The following is a 22,334-nucleotide window of genomic DNA, read 5'->3' on the forward strand; positions in this document are numbered from 1 at the left end:
GGGTTAGCTAGGTCACTAAGGCTCAGAGGGGGTGACATTTCATCCAAAGCCACACAGCAAGAACAGTAACTGAGCTAGAACTATGATCCATGGTTCAGAGAGCTACTCTCTAGAAAAAGCTGGAGACCTTCCACACTTCTAGGGACAAGGAGTCCACTACCTCCTATGGCAATCTGTGTCTTTACAACAGCTAGGGTCCCTAGCTATTACGTGGAGCTAAAAACCTGCTCCTAGTCACTAGATCAACAAGTATGGCTCTGCACACTGACCCTCTACAATGAGCTTGCATGCTCCGAGTCTTTGTCTGGACTGTAATTGTATAGTTCCTCTTAATCCAGAGGCTTCCAGACCCTCCCCCACCCGCCACTGAAGACCACACTTCCTCAGAATGCAGGGCCAGACTTGAAAGAGGATAAACCATACAGCTCCCAGAGGCTGCCTTTGTGAGACCGTTCAATAAATGTAATAACAATTAGGTATTTTTATCAGTGAAAACAAAATTGACTCAGAAGTAAACGGAGGATTTTAAAGGCATTTTCAATTCCTGACTTTTGCAGAAGTCAGTTAAATTGGCAAGCAGATGAAAGCATCCAGGGGCTGGGGGAAGTATGCAGGACAATGCAGGTTTTGGAAGGTGGCTCTGTCCATGCCAAACTGTCACAGCCAACAATGGCCTCTCCTTACTGTGAACTCCTGCAGGTCAGAGCCAGGGTCTCTCTAACTCGGTGCCTGCCAGAGTTGGCTGGCACACACTGGAGCAAAGACACAGATATATGGCTAGTTTTGGCTGGTTGATATTCCAGTGTGTTCATTCAGCCTTTGGACTTCACACATGTCTTAAGGGAACCTGGTAGAATACCATGGTGTGGATGTCAACTACTGTAATTCTGGGCCACCCTGGGCAGCCCAGGCTGCTGTGGGGGTACTGAGTGAGTTGCTTGTCTTGCAGTCCATGCCACCATCCTTTGTGTGTGTGTGTGTGTGTGTGTGTGTGTGTGTGTGTGTGTGTGTGTGTGTGTGTAAGGGCATCCCCATTTCCTCTTGGGGAACTGTTTCTCCCTAGTTTCTTCCTTCATGCTTTGGGGGTACTAAGGCCAGTCTGGGGCTCCACTAGAAGGACATTGACCAGTAGCTTAATTCTTCTGCACAGAGCTACACTGAAGCCCCATGTGGCCCTTGGCTCTCACCGGGCTCCATACAGTTTCTCTCTCAAGGTTGATTGTTCAATGAGGACAGGCCCAGGCCCCTCCCTTCTCTGAGTCCTCAGAGCCCTGTCCACACTGGAGCCCTGTCCACACGGGAGCCCTGTCCACACGGGAGCCCCGTCCACACGGGAGCCCCGTCCACACTGGAGCCCTGTCCACACTGGAGCCCTGTCCACACTGGAGCCCTGTCCACACTGGAGCCCTGTCCACACTGGAGCCCTGTCCACACTAGAGCCCTGTCCACGTGGGAGCCCTGTCCACACTGGTGCAGGGAGGTACTTCCAAAGCCTCTTGTGCGGTGCTTCCTTTATTCAGGCTTCACTTTTAGTAGTTCAATTTCTTTCATCACCATCGTTCAAGACATTAAACAGAAGATTCCAGAAAATTCACAAGTTTTACATTGTATGCCCTTCTGAGTAATGGGATGAAATCTCAAACTATCCCATGTCTTCCCTCCATAGATGTGAATCATCCTTTTGTTCAGAGTATCCGTGCTATACATGATGCCCACTTTTTGGTCACTTAGCAACCATTTTGGTTATCACAGCACCTAGGGCCATACTCACTTTACTTCCTCCCTATAGGTACTCTGTCATCCAACACCAAAAAGAGTGAGTTTGGGCATTGGAACATAGCCATACAAATATAAGGGATGGCTGCACATTGAATTTCTGTCTGAGAAATTGCTCATTGCTCTAGCCCAGTCACTAAGTTACCAAGGGCTGTGTGTGTGTGTGTGTGCGTGTGTGTATGTGTGTGTGTGTGTGTGTGTGTATGTATGTTTGTGTGTTAAATTTTTTCACTTAGAGCAACTTCCAGGGAGAGACCAAACACTCAACTTCTACCCTGTCTGAGAAACAGGAGGGAAGGGGACAGGGTCTCCTCCTTTAGTTTTTAGGAGCTGGGATTTCATTCCAGCTTCACGAGGTAGCCTTCAGAAGTACACAGGCTTTTCCAGGGGAGTGTGGAAATTTTCAAGCCATCCCCAACACAACATCAACAAAACAGGAATCGAAGCAGCTAGCCACAGCTGGGAGAGCAATGGAGCTCATCTTCAGCCCTTGTCTTAGAGTCAGCAGCCCAGAGGAAACAGCCCAGCTAGCTGACAAGAGGGAAAAGCCACAGTCTCTTGTCCCACAGCCCAGGAGACCACCAAAGACAGAAGCAAACAAGAGGCGCATTCTGGCTATGCCAGCTTGGTGGGGGGAGGGTGGAAGAAGAGGGCATCGGTCCCAAACAGTGTGCCGAGGTGAGGGTGGGCACCAGCCAATCATCTCTCTAGTCTTTGGGATGAATGGTCCTGGCTTGGGAACCAGATGCTGTCCCAGGAGGAGAGAATTTCACAGGCAGTTGGGTGAGCTTGAGGGAATCCCAGCCCCTCACTTCCAGCTGAGTGGCTTATGTAAACCCTTAAAAGCTCAGTTTCGTCTGTGTACAGCAGGGAGTGGACTTGCCTCCAGGGGACTCTGCTGAGTCTGGTGTGTAGTGAGGACACAGTGCAGGTGCTGGCTCTGAAGCCACGTCCTATTCTCCACTCTATGGTCAGGGTCTCCTGGGTGGCTGGTCTCATTGCCAAGTTCTAGGTCAGTCAAACCTGGAGGGGCCAGGCTCTTGTCTTCAGATCTCCCTGATTCTGCCATGGAGGCAAGCCTGGTCTCGTTTCCGGGTCTCAGTTGTATAGTCTGGGTAAGGAGAGTGCTGTGGATCGTCCCTCTTCCCCAAGCTATGGCTTGACTATTTCCAGAGTTCTCCCCACGTAGGAGAGTGATGGAGAGTATCCGGCAGCCAGGCAAGCTGACTACCAATATCGTCTTATTTCTTCGCTCTGAGTTAGAGTAATTTCACCTTGTGGCTTACCTCTTGCTGATCAAAGCTCTGACTGGCAGTTAAGTGCCTTTGATTAATAAAAAATGGGGGAAATGAATTAATCATGACTTCAATTCAGCGTGTTTGGGAAACACACTCTTTAAAAAGCCAAACCCAAGAGGGCCAAGAAGGGAATCACAGTATCATTTGGGGTCAGAGGGTGGGACCTATGTGGATAGCCATAGAGTCCGGCTGTGGACAGAGGACCCGTGAAACAGCAGCCAGCCTGGGTGCTACTGCTTGGACAGAAGGCTTGGTCCCTTTAAGGCTCCTCTCCCTCTCCAGAGCCCCAAGCCTGTGCGGAGGAGGACATGCATTATTGAAAGCACATTTCAATACCTATTCTCTCCCCTCCTCCTGTGGGTGGCAATCACAGTTTACATAATCTGTCTCTCTGTCCTCCCAGGCAGCTGCTCCCTTCTGGCTGAGTGGTTTGAGGAGGGGAGGGAGGGGAGGGACGAGTTATTAACTCTATACTGCCACCTCAGGTCTCAGCCAGAGTGTCTTGTAGTGAGGGGTGACAGTGGACCTTGATGCCACACAGCCCCAGGCTCTAGAGTTCCTTATGCACCAAGAGACCTTGGGTGCACCGCCTTGCCCCTCTCCTGTGATCTTGACTTATTTCATGGCTCCCATCCTAGTGTCCTTATCAATGGCTCCTCACCTCCGTCTACAACACAGAACTGCGCCCTGATCTTCAGGTCCATCTATAACCTGCTTGCGGGGCAGCTGTTGGCTGTTCAAGCTAGCCAGCTCCAAGTTGACATTACCAGTTTTCTCCCAACTATCCACTCCTTCCATCTGTCCTAGTTCTCTGTCTTTTCATCCGTCTGCCCACCGTTCACTCAGCCAACCATCATCCATACATTCACTCACTAGTTACGCATTCACCTGTCCATCATTTTTACTACAACTCATTCATCCACCTCTTTATCCATCCGTCCATCTAACCACTCTTCCATCTGTCCATCTATCCACTCACTGTTTACTAAGAGTCTAGCATTTGTCAATATTGAGAGTACAGTGATAGGCAACACAGACTGGGTTTGTCCTCTCCATACTTAAAATCTTGTGATGACAACATGCAGGTGAATACTACTGTAATAGACACAGTGGGTATAGGAGAGGGCAAGGCGCTGCAGGAGCAGAGGGAGAGGCACTCTGGAATCCTGGTGGATACTGAAGACCGTGTTTAATGTGATGATGCCTAAGCAGACCCCTGAGGGATAAGGAGTGTGCCTCCTTCTCTCCCCACGGTTCCTTGTTTCTACCCGCTGTGACAGTACCCCTTTGGGAGGAGTTCCCCTTCCTGTCCTTCTTCCTCATGGTCTTTTTTGGCCTGGGTGGAAAGATCACATTGTCACCAGTTCCAGGTGATGAAATGTGACCTGAGCCTGGCTGTGGGAAGGGGGTAGGGTTATGTTTGTTGATCTTCAGTCCCAGAACACAGCTGGCACCATGGGAAGCAGGGTGCCTGTTTCCATTAGAGTTGCCTGGCTGGTAGAGAGGTGGTCTGTTATTTTGCCATTTGAAGGAAGAGCTTGCCAAAGAGTGAGGACCACAAGTAGAGACCAGATGGAGACAGGAAGGCAGTCCTAAACTTCTCCAGAACTCCCCCATCCAGACCTGTCTGCTCACAGCAATGCCAGGCTTTCCCTTTAAACCATTTGGAGTTGAGCTCTGTCACATGCAGTCAAAAGAGCCCTCATTAACAGCCAAGATCCTCCAGTAACAGCAGGATACATTTCCACATCCTTTGTCTTATTTGATTTCACAACAGCCCCAGGAGGCTGTTTACAGGTGATGAAATGAAGGCCTAGACAGTCCAGAGAGCAGACTCTGACCCTGGCCTGCTCGACAGGGAAGTCAGCCCTTACTCTGTGACTGCAGAGATGAAGCAGAAAGGATGCTAGAGAAAGACTTAGATTTGAGAGGAAAGGATGGATGGAAAGGACCTGGAGACAGCTCAGAGGCACTGGTCTGTGATAGGACCATTGTGAGTAAAAAGAGGAGAGGAGATGGACTTGTAAGGGAGTGAGTTAGAATGGGAGAATTGTAGAAGTGGACAAGAGGTAACCGCATCCACGCTCCAAGTTTGCTACATTCCGGCCAAACGAGCTGACATCCGGGCAACTGGCCCACCATAGAGGACCTTGCTCCTCCCAGTCAGCCCATATTTTGTTTCTTGACTGTATCTCAAGATCTGACCTCCTCTAGGAAGTGCCCTCCCCCGGTTCCTTTCTGGAGACTCCCGAGTCCTCCCATTGTCTCCTTTGTATCACTGGTCACATTGGTCTCCCTGTTTCACCGAGTATGACTCATCTTCCTCTGGGGAAGTCTATGACTTCCTCGGCTGTGATTAGACCCGAGCTCCTAACCCCATGCCTGGCACCCAGTCGGGGCTGAATGCACATTTTTAAAAAGAGTTTATTTGAAGGAAATGAATGCCAGATAAGGCTTAAAGTCAGGATGTGAGTGTGACAGAGGATAGAGGCAGGAAAATCAAGTGAAACAGAGAGAGACCAAGTCAGTGAGGAATGTAGACAGGGAAGATGGATATCTGCGGAGAGACCGGAGTGCAGCCTAGGTTGAAGCTCAGAGTCCATTGGACTTCTCCAATTAATCTGGCCTTGGTCTTTGGAAAGTGCCCCATCATTCTTGTGGGGGGGAATCATCTGGAAAGGACTCAGTCTACCCAGAGTTCCATAGAATTGGGAGGAATAATCCTATAGGATGGGCGGGTGCACAGTCCTTATAGTTCCTATCCCTGCTGCTGGGGGCATGACATGCAAGACCATGGCAAAAGGATGGAGCAGCCACCAAAGGTGGGAAAGCTGGCCGCTGGAAGCAGCCAGGTGCCTTGGTGCCACTGCATCATGGGTCTTTCCCAGAGTCTGTGGTGTGACCCTTCCCTTCAGTAGCTGCCTTTGGATTCTAACCTAGGAAAGGACCCAGCTTCACAGGTTGCTGGTCTGTGAATATTTCCCCTCTGCTCTGGAACCAGATGGCTGACCAGCAGTCCCTGTCCATCACAGCTCTTCTCTTTATCCTCTGTGGTCCTGAGGATTGTCTAGAGTAATCTCATTTATTCTGTCCATCTGCTTGTTTATTGTCTGTCTCTCCCACTGTGGGAGACTCTAAGGCAGAGACTCTGTGGGTCTCCCAGTGTCTAGCCTAGCACCTGGAGACACTCACAGAATGCTGGGCAGATTAGTGAATGGGAGGACAGGTGGATAGATGGGGTGGGGATGGGACGTGCTTTGATGCAGTGTTGATGAAGCATTTTACCAAGCAAGGCTCCGAAAATAAAGGCATCTAAGCTGTGAGATGAGAGCCCTTGAGAAGCAAAAGGCCCTTTTGACTAGGGCTAATTGTGTGCTGTGAGCTGGAGCATAGCAGCTGCTGGGAGACTGGAGACAGGGAGGTCCTGAGGGAGGGATGCAGACCCAACCCCTGGGACACCTGCTCTCAGGCAGCAAGGAAACCCATGAGGGCCGGCTATCTCTGTAAGGGCAAAAGGATGCTAACATCACTACTTAGAGGTGAGGGAGCCTCAGCACTGGACTGGGCAGGAAGGGGGCATCAGTCTTAGAACATGGGGAGGGACATGAATGAATGTGTGCCAAGTAAACCAGGAAGGGCATGCTGGACACTTTCTTTTGCTAGTTTGTGTATTGTGTCCCATCCCCCACACCCTTCTCAACATGGGCTCAGAGGAAGACTATCAAAACACATAAGCTCAGGGAGCTAAAGGAATCAGCCCAGGTTCATCCTACAATTGTGGCATAACCAGGGCTTGATCAACTTGGTCTAAATGGATGGGTATTCAACATGACATCAGGGTGGGCTCCTCATCTCTGCCAGGATTCTTGATGTGAGAGGGCCAACAAGGAAGAACAAACAGGTAGAATTGCTGTCCAGCAAAAGAGGGGTGAGATGGATGTTTTTGGAATTGTTTCTTTCTTTTTCTGTTCTAATCCTTCCTGGGGCTGCCTGTTCCTATCTGAGATTGGTATGAAAATGGATACAGGGCCCCAACTCATAGGCTTCATTCCTATCTCCAACTGTGGGACAATGGGCAAATCTCCCCTATCTGTGAGATGCTGATAACAATTTGGAAACCTTAAGGCACAGCAAGGATTCAAGGAGGCAGAGGAAGTGAGTGAAGCCTACTAAGAACCTAAGTGATGCTACATGGATTAGCCATAGACCTGAGGCCCTTTGCACAACCTAAGTCACTCCACCCAAAACAAAATGCGTGTCTTGTCCGAATCCCTCCAGGGGCTTGAAGAGACAGTTCATGAAAGCAGGCAGTGGAATATAATCTAGCGATGAGAAAGAATTATAACCAAGTACAAAAGCACTAAAGAATCTTAGCTATAACAGTGAGGGAATGTAGGCAGAGACTTAAGAGTTTAATCTTGATGCGACTTCATTTATATGAAGTTCAAAACCAAACCAAGTGCTCTTATGAGGTTAAAAGTTGAGGTGGCAGTTCCTTTGGTGGGGAGGTGAGAACCATGAAGAAGAGAAAATGGGGCTGTCTGCAATGCTGTCAACTTCCATTCCTGGTTTGGGGTGGGTAATGTAGGCACTGTCTCTTGTGGAACAATATGAAAACCTTTGTGAATGCACGGTTGAAATAGCTTCCTGTGTTGAAGACTGCTGTAAGCCACAAGAATACATTATAGAGATTCAGCTGTAAATAATAAAGCTACACCTAGAAAGGTCAAGGAATCTTTCTAGCGGTAATCAATATATCAGGGAATATTTGGTGTTATTCAGCTTTTAATATTCAGCCGTTTCTTGCTATGAATTTCTTGTGCACTCATCTACTACTATGCCACATGGCAAGCAGTATAAGCTTCTCAGACCTACTGCTGATCTGTACTAGGTAACACCCCTAAAGAGCCTAGGAGACAGGTGGACTGTAGATGCATAGCTTTGTTTCTTGTGCAAATGAAGCTCAGACTTTCCTTCCCCAGACAGGCCAAATGGCATGCCAGAGCTATTGACTCAGAACAAAGGGTTTTTTGCACATCCAGATGCAGGTGAAGGCTGGGGCAGAATTCCTGGTCCAGTCAGAGTCGCATGGCCAGAGGAGAGAGGAAGAAGACAGAATTTTGATAGAGAGTGACTCAGGCCAAGGAGTAAGGAGCAAGGAAAAGTTTTTGCAGGTTGTAGGCACATTTGAATCAGGTCATGAGAGGAGGAGAGGAAGGAAAGATGGAACAGAGGATGAAGATGAGATCAAGAGCATAAGAGCTTGGTTATTACTAGGGCCATGAGAGGATAGAAAAAGAAGGGACAGAGAGGAACTGAGTGTAAGAACGGAACTGAAGCTGTGTAGACAGAAGTTTGTCTTAGAGAAATAAAGTAAACAGACATAAGAAACTGGTGTACATAGATTCTTTCCCTCAGATTACCCCATCTCTGGTCTTAGTGTCTTCCCTAGGACTCTGGGAGAAATCTTCTCAGGGCAGGCCCCTGGGAAAATTTCTTTAGAAGGTTTGGTTCCCAATGAAGCAGGGCTTGTAAATGGGGTCTTAAGAGGTAATGGGCTAGTGAGAACACTGACCACACCAGTGGGGTAACTCACTGATGAGTTCAGAGCTGGAGGATGTCATCTCCCTACGTGTGTCCTGGAAGAACCTATCCATTCCACCCTTTCCCAGCTTCCTGGCTGCCCTGTGGTGAGCAGCCTTTTCTCTGCCACCCTTCTGCTGTGGCATTTCTTCTGTGCCACACTCTAAAAGCAACAGAGCCAACCACCTATGGAATGAAACCTTGATTCAAAGTAAATCTTTCCTATTTTTTGAAAAAGAATTATTCTTATTTCATGTGTATGAGTGTTTTGTCTGCACATATGTGCAGTACCCACGGAGGTTGTAGGAGGTCGTGGTGCTGTGGGATGGTCTGTATGTCAAATGTGTTGCTGATTGGTCAATAAATAAATCACTGATTGGCCAGTGGCCAGGCAGGAAGTATAGGTGGGACTAACAGAGGAGAACTGAGAGAACAGGAAGCTGGGTGAGAGGGACACTGCCAGCCACCACGATGAGAAACAGCTTGTGAAGGTGCCGGTAAGCCACGAGCCATGTGGCAAGGTATAGATTAAAGGAAATGGATTAATTTAAGCTGTAAGAACAGTTAGCAAGAAGCCTGCCACGGCCATACAGTTTGTAACCAATATAAGTTTCTGTGTTTACTTGATCGGGTTTGAGTGGCTGTGGGACTGGCAGGTGAGAGAGATTTGTCCTGACTGTGGACCAGGCAGGAAAACTACATCTACAAATGGCACCCAACGTGGGGCACGAACCCACGACCCTGAGATTAAGAGTCTCATGCTCTACCGACTGAGCTAGAAAGAAAAGGGGAAGTGCTGTGGGATGGTCTGTATGTCAAATGTGTTGCTGATTGGTCAATAAATAAATCACTGATTGGCCAGTGGCCAGGCAGGAAGTATAGGCAGGACTAACAGAGAGGAGAATTGAGAGAACAGGAAGCTGGGTGAGGGAGACACTGCTAGCCGCCACCATGACAAGCCGCATGTGAAGATGCCGGTAAGCCATAAGCCATGTGGCAAGGTATAGATTAATAGAAATGGATTAATTTAAGCTGTAAGAACAGTTAACAAGAAGCCTGCCACGGCCATGCAGTTTGTAACCAGTATAAGTCTCTGTGTTTACTTGATCGGGTTTGAGCGGCTGTGGGACTGGCAGGTGAGAGAGATTTGTCCTGACTGTGGACCAGGCAGGAAAACTACATCTACAAATGGCGTCCAACGTGGTGGCAAGAGTTTCCACCTAAAACCTGAAAAAAGATTCTAAAACGGAGCTAAAAACAGTTCCTAATTGTCTCTCTCAAATGAGCGGCAGCTGCCGATTTGAGCTACTTGTGGGTTCCTGGTGTGCGCTTGACCTGCAGTATGGCGGGAATGAGGCCTCTGCAAGTGGCACATTAAGCTGCATGGTGGATTTAGCTTTGCTAGCACAAAACAAAAAAAGATGTTTCTGGGCTACACGCTGCTTGGATAAAAGCATAGACCCACGATAGCTCCCAGAGCTGGTGGAAAATGAACCACCGCCATGTTGGGAAGCTGAGGTGGGTGGAGCCAGCAGCCACAGCTGCTGCAGTTTAAAGCAATAATAGATTCACAATAAGACAGATTCAGATGTAATAGTTTACAATGTGTGTAAAAATGTACGTAGGCTTGAAAGAGAAAGAAAAAGGAATATATACAGTTATATAAAGAAATAAATAGTTTTTAAAAAATAAAGTCTTTATAGAGACAGTAAAGGTAGTATAAAAAATAAGCCATGTAAAAATGGATATTACACAGAGAATCTGGATTGTGTTGTCTTTGGGGTTTTTAACTGCAGAAAAACATTTGATTGTAAAAGCTATTGAATTATGCCAAAATGTATATTTTAAAGGTAACTTGACTTCAAAATTTGGATATAAGAATATGTTGCTTTGGAAAAGAGTCTCTGCTTTTGTTCCCACAGAAAGCCAGAGACTATGGATTTGTTCAAGATTAAGATACATCAGGTTTGACCAGCCAAGACCCCCTGAAAGGTCTCCAATGACAACATGGCCTAGATGATCCAACATCCACAACTGTTTCAAGGCAACTGGCTCAGGCGATACACCCTCATGGACTACTCCATAATCCTAAAATATTCTTTGTGTCCCCATAAGATACAGCGCCCCCCTCCAGCAGGAAGTAGTAAGAGAAGCTACGCCCAAATTCCCAAATATACCAAGCTGACTTTGGAGATGTGTAAAGGTTAAAACCTTCCTTTTTAAGAAAAGAAAAGGGGAAGTGCTGTGGGATGGTCTGTATGTCAAATGTGTTGCTGATTGGTCAATAAATAAATCACTGATTGGCCAGTGGCCAGGCAGGAAGTATAGGCGGGACTAACAGAGGAGAACTGAGAGAACAGGAAGCTGGGTGAGAGGGACACTGCCAGCCACCACGATGAGAAACAGCTTGTGAAGGTGCCGGTAAGCCACGAGCCATGTGGCAAGGTATAGATTAAAGGAAATGGATTAATTTAAGCTGTAAGAACAGTTAGCAAGAAGCCTGCCACGGCCATACAGTTTGTAACCAATATAAGTCTCTGTGTTTACTTGGTCGGATCTGAGCGGCTGTGGGACTGGCAGGTGAGAGAAATTTGTCCTGACTGTGGACCAGGCAGGAAAACTACATCTACATCGTGGGATCCCTGTAACTGGAGTCACAGGCAGTTGTGACCCCCATGTGGATGCTGGGAATTGAACATGGCTCATCTGCAAGGGCAGGAATTGTGCTTTTAACCTCTGAGCCGTCTCCGCAGCTTTCCCTCTTCCTGAGCTGACTTTCTTTGGTGTTTTGTCACAGCAATAGAAAGCTAACTAACACAGTTATATGTCAAGAAAAATTTTCTGAAGAAATAATCTAAAAACAAGGATTAAATAGCAACTCCATCTATGGTTCTGTCTTAGCTTGGGATGGGGTCTCAGCTTTGTGGCCATCCACCTGTCACATCTCCCTACCTTAAACAGCAGGGGACAGTGGGTAGGTTTTCTTTACACCAGGCTGCTTGTCACCTTGGCTTTTGCCTACTTTTCCTGAACACTTCTCCCTGGTGGACCATATGCCCCCCTCCAAGCTCCCATGGCCCCATCACATATCCTCATTTATCTCTGCGGTTCTCATGTGGTTTAATATTGTTATCCTATCCTGCCAGTTCCCCAACATCAGGACCAATGACTGATCCATTTCTATGTTCCCATGCTGAGCATAGAGCCTGGGCATGGTGGTCCAACAGCATGCTGGGGGATAATTGAAGGAAATTATTCTTAAAAAAATCTTTTTTGAGATGGGGATTTACTATATAGCCCTGGTTAGCCTGAAACTTGCTATGTAGGCCAAGACAGCCTTGAATTCACAGAGATTTGTCTGCTTCTGCCTCCTGAGTGTTGGATTAAGGGTGTGTGCCACTAGACTCCACTTAGGAAACCTTCTTTTTAAGCTTTTATTTGTCTTACTAGGGAGCCCATCATTTGATGTAGGTGGACCTTTCTTTGTTGTCTTGTGACGCACCTTCTAGAGCAGTGGTTGGTTCTCAACCTTCCTAACGCTGCAACCATTTAATACAGATCCTTATATTGTGGTGACCCCAACTATAAAATTATTTTTGTCGCTACTTCATAACTGTAATTTTGCTACTGTTATGAATTGTAATGTAAATATCTGTATGTTCTGATGGTCTTAGGTAACCCCTGTGAAAGGATCATTCAACCCCCAAAGGGGTTGTTGACCCATAGGTTGAGAACTGCTGTTCTGGAGAGTTCTATTTTTCTAGGATAAATGACCCCAATTTACATATTTATACTCTGTATTCCATAGGATGGATTTCTTTCTTTCTTTGTCTTTTGTTAGTGAAGCACAAATGGGCACACAGCCCTTCTCCTGACCCCACTACCTCCATCCTCACCACACTTAGTTCAAGAGAACAACTTCTGGACGCCAAAGTAGTGATTGGTCAGGGGACGAGGCAGACTCCTTTCCTTAAGCATTATTCCCTAGGGACACCAGATCCTCTCATTATGAACAGTATGGGAGTTGTTCAACACAGAGCAGGATATTGGAGGGAGGGTGGGAAGTTATGAAATTCTTGTCATTGGAGATATGTGAATGAGAACTGGCTGCCAGCAGCTGGGAGTCACTGGAGGGACACTAGACTCACTGCTCCAGACTCAATGGGGAAAATGAAGGGAAATGACATCAGTGAGGGCCTTCCGGTGCACACTGTCATGAACTCTGCATGTTCTCCCTGCTCTTCCTACTTCTCAGGGCACCCGGAACTGATTGTGCAAAAGAAGAGATGCTTCCACACACACTGTGAAGGGCCCATTGCTCTGTGAGTACCTTGGGTCCTGATGCCTGAGACTCTGAGGTCTCCTCTGGACTCCAGTGTTCATGGACACTGGCTGCAGGCCATGATCCTTGTTGTAGGGGACACAGGCTTAGGGAATATATGCTTTCAATAATTTCTCCATCTCTAATAGTGAGGCAGTTACTGAGACTATTTATAGCCAATGGCTGAGAAGAGAATCAGTGACTATGACTTCCAGGCTGAGGTGTTTAAGAACAGGCGGGTCCTCCACGCCTTCCCTCCCCTGCTGCACAGTGATGAAGCCAGTCTGTCCCCAGAGTCACCGCTTGGAAGGAAAACTCTCCATGTTCTGCAGGTGATGTCATGTAAGAGAAATGCCCACTACTACATCAAGCCACACAGACCTTGGCTTTTCTTGGTTACCACAGTGTGATCTAGCCGTCTTCCACAGGTAGCCACCCCCTGTCACTGCCACAGTACTGTGCATGAAGCACGGTGCCTAGCTTCGAGCATAGTGACTCCTCAGGGCTTGCAGCCCAAGAACGGCAGACAAGAACCACTAAGTGTTTTGAACAGAGAGGTTCAGTACTGTGACAGGAGGAAGAGGGAGCGTGGAAGAAGGTCACCAAAGAAGGGTGACAAGGCAGAGGGAGCAGAAGATCACAGGAGGCTTTCTCCAGGAAGTGACACTTCAGCTGAGTTAGAGTGGAGAAACGGAAGTGAATTCAGAATCAACCAACTGGCATTTATTGTTCAGTCAGAACAATATTAATATCTTTTGTTAATTGGGGATATTTAAGAATGAGTTTCCTGTAGGAGTTTGGATTTGACATTTCACTTCAAAATAAATATTACAAAATGACTAAAAACAAAACAAATGATGCTAGGACCTGTGTGGTGACAAATAATTGCTTTGAGCTGGCAGTGACTGTCATATGGACAGGCTACAGCTCCCTGGGGAGCATCTTGTCCTGTGACTGCCCTGCAGACAGCAGGGTTCACAACGCCTTAGTCAGTAGATTTCAGGTGTGTACTACCTGTGGCCTGTACTCAATACAAAATTGCAAATGTACTTAAAACATTATGAGTCTCCCCCCCCACCCCCTTTTCTTTGTGTAGCTTTATTTCCTGGTTCTCAAGTGTCAACTTTGTATGTGACAATGCCATTATTGCAGTGTCAAAAGGTAGGACACACCATTGAGATTTCTTCAGTCTTGTGCATCTTAGACCTCAACCATGAGGCCAAGGCCACTGGTTTAGCCTCTTTATCTTCCCTAGAGCTCTAATCTAGAAGATTCTAGAAACCTGGGGGGTGGTCAGGAGCTTATGCATTGGCCTGATTGAGATGGTGACCCTTGTCCAGCCATAGTGAGAGAAAGAAGGCCCCAAGGACTGTCCCCAAGAGTTAGGCTGAGGGGATCACATTGCTGGGGATCCCTTGGCTCTTCAGAAGGGACCACTACTGGTTTGGGCTTCCAGGAATGCCTCCTTCCTTCTTTTTGTCTCAGCTCTTTCTCAGCTACAGTCCTGCATATTGTGTGTTTTAGCTTCCATGCTTTCTCTTGGCCCAGATTACACAGAGCCAGGTCCACTGGGACTGTGAATCTCAAGCTCGCTGTGACTGATGCATCCCATAGGAGGAGCCATCTCAGCTCCTCTTCCAGCCCCTCTGAGTCCTGGGTAACAGATGACACCTGGGAACCCCCTTTATGGAGATAGCAGACCTTACACTGGGTGCTATTATCAACAGAGCTGAACTCACACATGACCCTTCAAGGACTGGTGTGAACAGTTTGGATTCACACCTGGTTCTTCAGAATGCTAAGCTGGCCCAAGCTACCTCATCTGGACCCTCAGCTCCCTCCTGGTGGAGTCACCCAATCATTCTTTTTAAGATCAGCCTTGCTAGATACCAGAGGCCTGAGATCTGTGCCAGACCTAACTTCTAGCCACGGCCCAGGTCTTACTGACTCTTGGCCAAGCTGCTGTCCTGGTCTTTAGGCCTTTGTCTCAGTCAAGAAACCCTCAGTCCCTTCCTTAGCATTCTTCCCCCTTCTCCGATGCCTGCGTCACTCCCTCCGGATGACCCCTAAAGGTTGGAGGTGTGGTAGTGAGAGGCATCCTGCGTATGGGCTAGTGTGAGCTCTGAGCTAAGGGACCCTACAGTGTCCTTGCTCCATGAGCACTTCCTTAGTCAAGGGCTATCCTGACCTTTTTGACTCCTGCACATTTTGCTTGTAGTGCTCTACAGTTTGTGTGTCACAAGAGGAAGTGTCTCACTGTCTCATCTTTAACAGCGATGCTTTTAAAAAGGGGGCATGAGATCCATTATAAGCAAGAACCCAGTATAGACCCTTCTTGATTTACAATGGAGTCACATCCTGATAAACTTATCATAAGTTGAAAATATAGTAAGTAGCCTTACCCTCTCTGAGGAGTGGATGGGGGTAAGGGATGGGAGGGTTGGGGAAGGTGGGGGAGTGGAAGGAGGGGACAGAGGGGGAACTGTGGTTGGTATATAAAATGAAGAAAAGATTTAAAATACAAATAAAATAGAAAAAAAGGAGAAAATATTGTAAATAGAAACCCATTTAAACACCTTTATGGAATGCCCCAGCTTGGCACTACAGTGCATGGTGGAGTGTTGTGTTTCCCTTCGTGACTGGGGCGCTGACTAGGAGCTGGGCTCCCTGCCGCTGTCGGGCAGTGCTGGAGACAGGCGCGTACAGCATATTGACAGCCCAGGAAAAGATCACAATTCAAGATTCCAACATTATTTTTCCTGTGTGTGTGTGTGTGTGTGTGTGTGTGTGTGTGTGTGTGTGCATGCATGTACGCACATGTGTGCCAGAGGACAACTTTGGTGTTGCATTTCAGGCACTATCCACATTTTAAAGAATTGCATTTATTTATTTACTTATTTACTTATTGGTTTGTTTGTGTGCTTCTTAGAGGTCAGAGGGACAACCTTTGGGGGCTGGTTCTCTCTACCATGTAGGTTTTGGAGATCAAACTCAGGTTGTGAGGTATGGAGGCATACATCCCCACCCCCTACGTGAACCATCTCACTGGCTCAAAAGATGTAGCCTTGGCTGACCTCAAACTCATGCTCCTCTTGTCCCTGCTTCTTTATTATGTTCTACTGGTGTGTGTCACCATAACTGGCCTTTTTTTTTTTTTTAAAAAATACAGTTCTTTCTTTAGACTAGAACTGGGCACCTGCTCTGCCTTAGTGAATGAGCGTGGCACTAGGTCCACATACATAAGAAAATTAGAGTGGAGAGACAGAAATAAGAACTCAAAGTTTTGAGTCCTTCCTAAGCAACAGACACCATGATTGGTGTTTTACGTAGATTATTTCAAATCTCCTCCAGTTTTACTCATGTTTCACCTCCATGACTTCCACCCTACAAGTACTATTCATTTACTTGGTGGTTCTCTTTACACTGATTTGCCTTTTTAAAAATGCACAATTTTATGTTCAAAGAAAATGCTGTATTGTTTCCATAAATTGGAGTTTGGTACATGGCTTCCATATTTCTAACGTGCACTGATTGTGAGCTGCTAAAATAACAAACGTGTATCTGTATACCACCTAAAGTCATCTTACATGGCATCAATCTTGTGTGTGCCAGCCTTTGGGAAATCCCGCAGCATCTCAGCTAATGGGGCTCACACTCCTGGAGGATGCTTTACAGACAGGAACAGTCCTTCGTGAAGTCTCAGCAGTGTGACTTAAGCCTTTTCAACTCTAGTGCTTTTCAAATATATGTATTTTTAAATCCAGAGACCTCTTTAAAAATAAAACATTACATGGGATTCCAGTACATAAAACAATAAAAGCAGAGATTTTATGAATTAAAATGGGGCTAGGAATCCAGGTCTTCTTTTGTGTGCGTGGGGGGCTTCCCTTCCACCAAAGTCAGACCCTTTCTCAGAAGCCTGTGACTCATAGGGACATGTTTCAAACCCAGTCTGTTACTGTTCCTTGGTTCTATTTAGTCCAACTTTCTCTGTAGACTCCTGAGGGGTGAGTTGTGGGCCTATCCTGTCCTTCCTGGTTGGGCCTCTCTCTCTCTGCTTTTAGACTTTGGCCACCTTGATATTTTGAAATTTTCCATCCTGCCATCTTGAGATCTTCCACTGGCTTTTTAAGCCTTGCTCTGACCTCATTGTTCATCCATCACCCACTGATGTGCCTGTACCAGGTGTTTTAGAGGGCACAAAGCGGGCAGGGAAAACTAGGAGATCTTTCCTTTTACAGGTTTTCACTGGTATCGGAGACAGACACAGGCACGCCCAGAGTGCAGCTGTGAGCGTCCCCTGCTCACCCAAAGCTCATTTGTTCCTCAGGATCCTCTCTTCCTCAGGACCCTGGTTGCATTCTGGGTAGTGACTGAGACAGTGCCAGCCAATGTGCCCCAGGGATGCTGGCTGCCTTCCACAGTGATGCCAGAGGTTGGGGCATCAGGTCTGGACAGAATTCCCATAAATTTTAAGTATTTCTACATGATACTCTACCTCACTGTACCCTTGGACCATACCAACACTACTACTACCCATTTCTCTTAGTCTTCAATATGGCTCTGGTCCTCTCTGAGATGCCCTGAAACGTCCTCAGAACATCATCTTTGGGGCTCTCCTTTGTGGTATAAGGCCAAATCTCAGCTAAGCCTAAGTCCAAGTTCTGGAAAGGTTTGCCTCAGTGGATCCATGTACATTACTAAGTTCAAAACTTCACAAGTCATTTTATGTCAAGTCAATTAGATAACTCTGCTCATGTCAAACCAAGTCAGTCAACAGCAGCCAGTTACTTACTGTGTGCCCCTGCTTGTTCATCTGCCAGACTGTCATCAGGGAAGGAGAATCCAGTAGTGAACACGATGCACTCCTGATTCTCTAGGAATTTTTTCCCTTTGAATCAAGATTCCAGTCTCAAAATTTCCCTGAGCAGAACATTTCCCATGTATGAAAGGCTGGAGAGGGAGCCCTCTGCCTCTGGCCTTCTTCCTAAGGTTTGCTGTAGTGGTTTGAATGGTGGTCCTCAGCTGTAGAGCCTTCGGAAGGTGGAGCCTGCCTGGCAGAAGATGCTGTGTGTGCCCTCAGTCCCCATCTAACTCCCGGTCTTCACCATGTGAACAGCTGTCACCTCACACACTGCTGCTGCAGATGGCACAGCTCCCACCACCACAGGGGACTGAAATCTCTACAACCATGAGCCAAAATAGTCTGTCTTCCCTGAAATAGCTGGAAGGTGCTCTGTCACAGTTAAACCCTCCTGGAGTATTGAACGGCGCGCCTCACATGGCAGACCTAGCTGGCCCCCCCCTTTAGGGTCTGTTGGGTAAGGATCTGGAGTCATTCCTTCCTCATTCAGTCAGTTGTTTATTTACTCACAAGTCTTCACTAAACACTTAGTACAGACGTGCTTGGTAACATACAGACATTAGCTCATTTAATTCCCTGTGACAATTAAGTTGTCCAGGTCTCTGCGTAATCAATATAAGTCTAGAGCCATTTAAGTGGCCAGCTAGAATGTAACTCAGCCCTGACACCAGAGCCATGCTCTTCTCGTCTCTCTCTGCTGTCTGTTAGAACAACCAACTAGACTGTAGTCACCAATGCTTAAAGAAACACGTTCTACATGGAGGGAAAGAGGGGATTAATGGGTATTTTATGGAAGGGCCAAATCCCACCTGACTAGTTTATTAGAATTCTTTGAGAAGTGAACTATATGGGGAGATAAATGGTGACTTTCACAAAAAGCCTTTGTTAAGTTTCTATCCCAAAGCCTATTAATAAAATTGATTCATTATAGAATTGGGCAGAAGTGGGTGGCAAGTGGGAGGAAGCCTATTTTTGTCTGGATAGAGAACTGGCTTAGAGACAGGAGGGCGGGTGGAGATAATGGGCTCTTTTTCAAACGGAGAACTAGGGTTCTCCAGGAATTGCTACTGAGTTAGGTTTGACTAAGCACAGGCTACAGGCACTGAGCACACAGTGTGTGTGAGCCCTGATCCAAACACAGGGCAGCCTGAGTAAGCAGGATTCTGCTCATTTCTGAGAGCACCCAAGGAAGGCAGGACTGAGAAGTCTTCATGCTGTAGGGACAGCTCCTCAGGGAGCTGCAGAAGATGGCCAGGGGGCAGAAAGACCTCCACGCTGTGGCCAGAAGGCTGGAGGTGGCGTCACTTCTGTCTCTGACTGCGGAATACTGGGCAGGACCCTTACCTTCTTGGGTCTTAGTTTTCTTTCCTATACAGTGAAGTGTTGGCTCTGATGACCTGGGAAGGTGGAATGCCCTGGGTGGAGAACACTAGAAACAGGATATACTAATGAGAAAATTCCCATTTCTCCTAACCAAAATGCCCCCTCTGTCCATGTTCTGTGATGGGATTTCTCCTTTCCCTCCCCCCAACCCCCGTGACTTAGGCAGACAGCCATGAGGTCTGTGGTGCTGGGGCTCAGAGCCCAGCCTGGGATTCCTCAGTGGCGTTGTCTGTGAATGACTCAGCATCGTAAATAGCTCCCATCTGGATGAGCCATGGTATCTATAGCGTTCAAGCGATCTCTGTATCCACACACTCTCTCTCTGTGCAAATATGTGGATCACTGTATGCTAAATATGAGGTGGCCTGGAGACGTTCCTCCTCTTAAAAGACTATTTGCTATGAAACTCAAGACTGTTTATTTAAAGAAACAAGTTTACAACTATGCACACTATGGTGGGGAAGAGACGATGTGGATGGAAGGATGCTGGGGGTGGGGTGACTAGGCTCGGCCTGCTAACCTGCAAGAGAGGTGAAGTTGATTGCTCCCTCCACGGTCCTTCTGTCTTTGCAGAAGGGGGCAATGGACACCACTACTGAGATACGGGGACAGGCTAGGAGAATGGGAAGGTTCAGTAGAAAGGACGAGGAGTTGGTGGTGACAGGAGAGCTAGGTCATCTCATCACAGGTGATTCATCAATTCTCTCATTTGTTAAACACTAACCAAGTCCCCCTGTGTGCATCGGTTCCTGGACGACAGACAAGGAGAGTGGATGGGAATTCAGCCTTGGCCCCCTGCCTGTCCTGTACACTGGGCTAGCCCTGTCCTGTACACTGGGCTAGCCTCTGAGCTTCAGTTTTCTCATCTGGAAGCAGGGATGAGAAGGCTCACCTGAGAGACAGCTCTGGATAAGATAATGCTTCAGAGATGCAGCCTAAACCATCGCACGGTCCCCAGGCGACCCATCTCACGCCAACTTGGAAATGGAAGAGTGACCCCTTTCATCTTTGTCCCAGGCAAGAGGCTCCCCGAATGCCACCCATGGTTATGACCTTGGGCAGCGCCCTTACCTGTGCTTCCTGGATGAGCTGGGATGCAGGAGCCTCAGGCACCAAGCAGGGTAGATGGCATGTCAGAGGTGCTTAACTTCCTAGAGAGGGAGAGAGGATTTGGAGCTGAGAGAGTGTAGCCAGGAGTTGGGCTTCCTAAGTGAACGTGAGACCCCAGTGTCCTCAGCCACTGCTGTCTCCAGCCAAGGCCACCACTGCCTCTCTCGGTTCTAGCAAAGGGCTGGGTGGGATGGGGCTGTGTCTGGCATCAGATCCAACTCCTGGCTCCTTCTCCACTTAATCTGCTGGCAGTTGCCCATCTTGTTTACTGGCTCACAAAACACTAGGATGGTGCCACCAGGATATCTGAGTGGTGTCAATAGACACATTTGTTTTGTCAGTCATGTCTGGTTTCCAGTTCTGGCCTTGGGATTAGCCACTGCATCTCCCTGACCCTCTGCCTCCTCTCCTGTATTATGGGGTTTTAACGGCACTCACTCCTCGCATGTGAACTGGACCTTGGCTGTGAAGACACATAGAACACGATCCCCTCAGATTCTAGTTTCTTCCCTCACTTTAGTCCTTGGGGTGTCAGCCTCACCATTAAGAGGCAGGAGTTGGCACATCTGTGTCTGTTTCCAGACCTTGCACCAGGTCTGCCAATGTCAGTGCCCCGCCAGTGTTTGTTGACGGAGCCTGCTCCCATGGTCTGGTGGAGCTGTCTTTACACACTGAGGATTAGAGGTCACTTTAATGGAGAAGAGAAGCAGGAGGGCATTTGACCTGGCGGTCAAGTGTACACAGAAGTACCCATGGAGCTGGGACCCCAACCCATACTCCTTACACTGTCCACGCCAGCTGCTGATCTCAGGGCCTGGCGTGGGGGAGCTCTTCTTGACTGAGCACCAGATGTGGGCTGTGGCGAGGTCTTCAATGCCTGCTTATCTACTTCCAGTACAACTTGTTATTTCCTCTTGGACTCTCCCTGTCTTCTTTCCTATAACAGTCCTTCTTCCAGTGCCCCAGGAGCAGGTGTATCTGTCATTTACCAGAGTGGGCACCGAGGTGCAGAAGGGCTGCCTGGCTCACAGAGCCACTGTGTGGTGACACAGGGCGTCCCACAGAGAGGACTCTGGGTCGTTTGTCACCGTCAGCCTTCAGGTCCACTTTGGACAATGCATCCATCTGACACCCGCCCCCCGACCTTGTGTGACCCTCCTTAACTTTCACCACACACAGTTCCAGCCTTTAAGCTCATTGTCAGAATAGGGGCTCCTTCAGGCTGCTCCCCAGAGCCCAGGACTGAGCGGGACTTTGGCAGGTGTCTGGTGAATGAGTGAATGAGTTAACTGTGTGGCTGAGTAAGAAGGCCAGGCCATGTTCGAATGCTGTGGTACAGCAGTAAAAGGGGTGGATGTGATTCCTACTCTCAGGGAAAATCAGCAACTGGAATGAAACCATGGCCAAGTTACCGTTTTCTGATTGGCTGGGTTGGGGAGTTGGAGCTGTGAGTGTGTGTGTGTGTGTGTGTGTGTGTGTGTGTGTGTGTGTGTTTTGGGGAACAAAGGGATGGAGGGACTGCATTCTGCACAGGAACAACATCTCCAGTGTAAATGGCAACTTGTGTGTGTTTGGCTGGGCCACCTGGGTGCAGGGTCAAGTACCTGACCTTTGAGAAGTCAACAAAGAAAAATGGGTGGTATGGTTAACTGCTTGGTGTCGACCTCCTGCTGAGTCCCAAACAGTTAGTTGAGGTGTTGGCACATAGTAAGTGTTGCCACATAGTAGGTGCTTAGTCAACTGTTGAGTGAATGGGAGAGCAGGCAGAGAGCAGGTCAGGAAAACTTCCATCTCAGGGCCTGTCAAATGCGTCAGCTCTCAGGCTGGCTGCAGACCCTTCCACAAGTTAGTTGTTCTAACCGCACAGGGAGGGCCTCAGTTCCAGCACCCTACCTTATCTCACTCTCTGGCCAATCCAGTGTCACAGCTCCCTTCTACAGAGCATGGCAAGGAGGCTCAGGAAGGATCTGGCCCACAGTTGAAGCCCAGATCCCCTATC

The 22,334-nt window shown here is 47.9% G+C and overlaps 1 protein-coding gene across 1 annotated transcript in view; it reads right to left on the reverse strand.

Moving 5' to 3' along the window:
• The window catches only part of Cplx2 (complexin 2), a 61,786-nt gene extending 41,429 nt beyond the window's left edge, over window positions 1-20,357 (reverse strand). The window contains exon 1 of the mRNA XM_059262271.1: window positions 20,297-20,357. The gene's annotated coding sequence lies outside the window, so the exon portion shown is untranslated. The remainder of the gene's footprint in view (window positions 1-20,296) is intronic.
• Between the last annotated feature and the right edge of the window lie 1,977 nt (window positions 20,358-22,334).

This window comes from Peromyscus eremicus, chromosome 5 (genome assembly GCF_949786415.1).
Source record: "Peromyscus eremicus chromosome 5, PerEre_H2_v1, whole genome shotgun sequence".
Classification (NCBI taxonomy): domain Eukaryota; kingdom Metazoa; phylum Chordata; class Mammalia; order Rodentia; family Cricetidae; genus Peromyscus; species Peromyscus eremicus.